We start from the raw sequence: 6,219 nt of genomic DNA, 5'->3' as shown, positions 1-6,219 counted from the left end.
TATATCTATTTGGGCCACTATCGAGCCGTTACATATTTAAATATAAACGCATGTATTCTCAACAATATTTATTCGAATGGTCAAAATAACCCCTTTGGTAAAATTAGGTATACTATTGTAGTGAATAGCTCATAATCCAGTTAACAGCTACGCTACCCGAACAATTGCTTTTGTATCATGCTCATGTTACTGGACTGCGAACCACAAGGTCCCAGGTTCTATCCTCGCTCATCACAATCCTTAACATTGGTGATGAACCTTCAATCTTTGTTCAGCTGTTGTTTCGCCATATACCCGCAACTAAAGTCGTCAGACTCACTTGACGCATCAATAACAACCACCCACACACGCTCGCCATAACGCTTGGTGCTTACAAAATGGGTACAGGCGCATTAAAATCAACAGCTTAATACATTACCACACAACAGTCATATCGTTCGTCTCATCTCCGACTCACTGGAGGGAGAGTCTGTAGTGAATAGCTTATAAGCCAGTTAACAGCTACGCTACCCGAACCATTGCTTTTGTATCATGGTCATGTTACTGGACTGTGAACCACAAGGTCCCAGGTTCTATCTCTGCAGCTTCCAATCCGCCACACTATATACATTCCTCCTAAACTAATATATATATATATATATATATATTATAAAACTTTGCCAAAATTAACGAAAAGTTTCCCGAAAGGGGTCGAAATGACCCCCTTGGCAAACCAGATTGCTCACTTATGTCAATTGTACGGGCGGAATTCAATTAAAAAAATAATTCAAAAATAAAAGACATTTCTTTTCTTTCAATTTTTAATTTTGACTTTGAGTTAACCAAAATAAACTCGAAAAGTTGCTGATATTTTTAAACATCCATTAATTAGAATTTCAACAGATTAAGAAAACATTGATGTTACATATGAATTGGAATTGCAAACTTTCATTCGAATTCATTCTTTCGAATGAATTAATTTCTTTTATGATTATAATGCTTTTCAGTCAACTGAAAGTTTCAGATGTTAGCAGAAATAATTGCTCAAACTAAATATATAAAACATAACAGTAACATTAAAAATTTGAGTTTTTACAATTTCATATACAACATGTACAAAGAATAGTCATTGTTAAAAAATTTGAATTTGTAAGAATCCAAGAATGCACAAGTCTCAGATCTCCTCTAGTAATGAAAAAACATTTTTGCATTCTCGTATAGAAAATATAGAAAGAGTATTAAAATCGCCAAAAAGAATTCGAATGCTTGGCGAATAAGTTGGTTTTTGTTTGTTTCTAATGACACTTGCCATGGACAAGCTCGCTAACGAAATCAGCGATTTTAAGCCGAGGGTGTGTCTCTAGTTTTTTAGTTGCGCCAACTAGGGCCAAGAGTACGTCTTAGCTACTCACACATCACATTCACTTGCACAGCCCCTTTTTAAAGGGGGGCACATTCAAACATCTCACATTTAGAACAGATGAAGAACAACCATGCCCGAACCTGGACTCGAACACAGGACTCCCAGATCACGGGGAAGACGAGCTACCCCTATGCCAGGAAGCCGGCTTGGCGGATTTAAAGGTGAAAAACACATTTGAAAGTGGAAAAAAGTTTTTAAAGTGAAAAAAAAGTTTTTTAGTAGCCATTATGTCTCTTTGTTCCTTAACAATATAGTTTAAAAAATAAGTTGAGGTAGACGGATGAAATTTAGTATATGGACTTTATAATAAATTAGTTATTATAAGGTTATTTGATTAAATTCTATCAAATTTTATAGGAAATTTATGAAAAGAAACATGAGTTATTGTTATAGTAAAAATAAATTTGACAACTAAAAAAACAAGGAACGATATAGATAAATTTCGTACACAATCAAATTTTGAATAAAATCTGTGAACTTATTGACCTATGTTTTTGTATGTATGTAAAGACACTAATTTAATCTCAATATCTTAAATCATTTATATTCACTTATGATCTTGTGATGATAACTGCATGTCCATGTGATATTTTCGTTTCATTCATCCGAACAAAAGGTGCCCATAATATATATTCGCTCTTTAGATTCAGTAAAAATGATAGATTCCCGACCAAAATCTATTTTTTGCAACTTCTATTTGTTACCAGAGCCATGCATGGCATTCCCGGTCCTACTAAGGGGCCCACCACAATTTTATACGGGGAGAAGGAGGATTTATTGGAAGATAAGCAAGAAATTTACGAGGAAACCGCTCTGGCTGGAAGGAATTATGCCTATTTAAGAGTACAGTGTTTATGAACTGCATAGATCAAACATAGAACACAGATCCAATATCTAATGTGAAGACAAAAATTTTGTATCAAAGGTAGCTTCTTCTTGCGTACAGCCGGAACATAGCAGTATCGACAGGATTTGTTGTGGCCGACTGCTATCTTTAGCACTGTCCAACCTTGCATTGACCGATTTGTCAAACTGACATTCTCTTCGAGGTAATTGGCCACAAAGTGGTCAGTTACTGTCCTTCTTCCTTATCTACAAACTCTCAAATAGTTGGTAAAAAACTGACAATTTTTGACATGTCCTTCAGAGTTTTAAGATTACCTGGTACCATCAGTAGTGTACTTAAGTCATTATTTATAATTTTCAGCTTTTTTCTTGACTCCGAGATTTCAATACATTCCTTCAAATAGTGGAAAACAGTACCGATCCCTCCACAAATGCATTTATTGTCCTGCATTCTTCCAAATCTGGAAATATGCAGGAAATCTCCCATGTCCTGATATAATTTGATTTATCAGTGGATGGTATCTTCTTATTTTTATTTCTGGATTAGGAATAAAATCGAAAGTTACTCTTCCGTTTTTGGACATATACCATCTGTAAAACCATTGCAGCTTTATTTCTTCGCTTAATTCCCATTTTAAGACACCATTTGATTTGGGGACAACCATATCAACACCCTCTTTCTGTGCCGCCAACTTTCAATATTGATCCGCCTTTATATTACCATATATTGCAATACGGGTCTTAACCCAATTCAACTCTATCCACTTGTTCGTTTTTACACTTTTTATCTTTTCTTTTATCGTCCATATTTCCTTATTACAATTGTAAGATGATTGCATGGCTTGTAGGACTGACAGGGAATCTGAAAATATTGAGCATTTCTGTCCGTCCTCCACCCTTTCACAATATAAACGCAAATACTTATATGGCATTTAGAGTGTGAACTTGTTACGGGGATATTTCACCCACTGGTTGGAATTAAGTCTGCTTACCAGTGCAGCATTTATAAAAATAGCAAGTATTACATAGATAAAACATAATACATAAATTCAATACATGGAAGGCGCCTATTTATAAGATTTTGAATCATATCCACTAAAAGGTTTATCTTCGCTTGGTCTGTTCTACCGTATCATGTAAAGGCACAAATACTTACATGACCTTAGATTGTGATCATGTTAACAAAATTGTAGTTCGTACCAAGTTTTGCTTTGAGTTGATTGACAGAAAAAACGCCCAAAATATATATTTGGTTTCCTTTGCTATATTATGTAGAATAAGATTCACGTGCGGTAATCTGAAAATAAAAATCTGAGCACTCAGGGCATTCATGGTATTGTCCAAGGAATAAAATTTTATGTTTTGGGGTGAAAGGGGGTATCTTAATTAGAAAAGGCAGGAAAGTTTCATGTAATACACTCTTTGTTTGTATAAAGAAATATTAAAACTTTTTCATGTACGATATGATTGCATGTAATCAATTTACTTTGTTCTTAAACAAGATGTAATTTTCTTTACGTATTTTGTGGAAATTTTACATTATTCCTTTTATTCCAATTATGCATCTATAATTTCTCGGTTTAGTTTTTGTTTAATTATATTAACGTCTTGCTTTAAAGCCACACTAGGGTTATTTTGGAACGGACTTCGTAATTTTGAACTGCGATCAGATGACAAGAACGACACCTGCAGACCCGTCTCCAACTTCCTCATCATACAAGCGGGAGGACGTTTAGCCCCGACGGAATTGACGTGCACCAGACCCACTTACACGACGGTTCATCGGTGGAATCGGGTATCGAACCTGAAACTCTCCGGTTCCGAAGCCGAGGCATTACCACCGTGCCACCGAGGCCCAAATATATACATTAGAATATGCAAGAAAATATCAAGGTGTCCATGCTTTGTCTTAATAAAGTAATAGGAAAACTTTTATAATATAATTGCAAGCAATCAATTAACTTTTTTCTAAAACAAAATGTAAATTTATTTAGGTATTCTGGGAGAATTTTACTCTTTTTATTCCAAATATGAAATCTTGCTTGCGTTTCAACTTTATATATCAAAAATATTTTAGAAATGATTGTTTCAGTAGTAATTTAGTATTTAAAATAGTAAATATAATCAATTTTGCAATATAAGTTACTCTGAAAATTATTAAACATACCTTAAAAATTGCGTATATAATTCAAGCTCTTTTTTACTATATAAATATTTTATTTATTAATTTTTAAATATTTAGAGAGCTATTTTTTCTCTCAAAGAATACTAAAAGTTAAGTATGTTCCGTTTTCATATAAGCATTAGCACTCGCGACTCTAAACAACACATTATTTTAGTTTGCGTAAACTGCATATGTAGAACTTGTTCCCAGACAAACACAAAATAAATTTGATGATAAAGATAGAATTACTTCTATTAAAATAATTTTTTCTAAATTTCCTAAATGAATTGTTTCAATACATTTCAATATATATTCCGGTTACCCACTCTTATCGTGGCTTAATATCTAGTTTCTAATACATTCGGGACAAACATACAGTTCCAATAAGAAAAAAGGCTTCAAATGATTAGATGAATTGTAGTTTATATTGAATCAAAAAATTGGGCTTCAAAAAGTTACGAAATATAACTTTTTGTACAATGCTCTTATTCTATTAATCATGTTTAATAAAATATATAAAAAACTAAAATTTTAAGTAAAATATAATTCTGCTTGCGACAAAAATTCTTCGATTTAAAAAATGTTAAAAATTACAATCTTTAATGAATTTTGTAGTTACATTTGATCATCAAAAAGAGTTTAAAAATTGAAATTATGTACAGTTATGTTTGCTTTCCTTTAAAAACTGTTCCTTAAAATAAATTCCTTTACTTCTATTTAGGTTGAACAGCTATAGCTCTTTCAGCTACTCAACATAAAGTCATAAAACGATGGATTTGTTTTATCGGACACTTTAAAGTGTCACCAATTTTTTTCTTACTGCATATGACTGGCAGTATCACAAGATCACTTAAAAAGATTTCAGAACTTTTTCCAGAAATCAACTCAAACAACATAATAAATGATTCTTCCTTAATATTAAAGCTTTTTTCCGATTGCAAATATCCAGGATGGTTAGAATTAAAGTTCTACTTTCAAATGGTCATAAAAGGAAAACTACTGTACCGGATGTTATCAAACATGTTAATAGTTTAAAGAAGGTCATGGGAATTTCTTTTTCCCACAAAAAAATAAAATAAAATAAAAATAATAATAAAGTTTAAAAACTCACCACCAGGATGAAATGGCGCTGTATGCAATATTGTTGAAACCAATAGGACATGAATACATGGGTTTAAAAAGTGTTTAATCGTTTCTGAAACGTGTTACAAAACATGCTCAATCTGGCGTCCACCGTTTTCTGAAAGAAAGTTAACTCGCATTACTGCATTCCCAACAGTGGCTCTTAGCATTCCCAACAGTGGCTCTTAGCATTCCCAACAGTGGCTCTTAGCATTCCCAACAGTGGCTCTTAGCATTCCCAACAGTGGCTCTTAGCATTCCCAACAGTGGCTCTTAGCATTCCCAACAGTGGCTCTTAGCATTCCCAACAGTGGCTCTTAGCATTCCCAACAGTGGCTCTTAGCATTCCCAACAGTGGCTCTTAGCATTCCCAACAGTGGCTCTTAGCATTCCCAACAGTGGCTCTTAGCATTCCCAACAGTGGCTCTTAGCATTCCCAACAGTGGCTCTTAGCATTCCCAACAGTGGCTCTTAGCATTCCCAACAGTGGCTCTTAGCATTCCCAACAGTGGCTCTTAGCATTCCCAACAGTGGCTCTTAGCATTCCCAACAGTGGCTCTTAGCATTCCCAACAGTGGCTCTTAGCATTCCCAACAGTGGCTCTTAGCATTCCCAACAGTGGCTCTTAGCATTCCCAACAGTGGCTCTTAGCATTCTCAACAGTGGCTCTTAGCATTCTCAACAG

Source organism: Argiope bruennichi, chromosome 7 (assembly GCF_947563725.1).
Source record: "Argiope bruennichi chromosome 7, qqArgBrue1.1, whole genome shotgun sequence".
Taxonomy (NCBI): domain Eukaryota; kingdom Metazoa; phylum Arthropoda; class Arachnida; order Araneae; family Araneidae; genus Argiope; species Argiope bruennichi.
The sequence above is the reverse complement of the archived record's forward strand: the minus strand, read 5'-3'. Positions refer to the sequence as shown.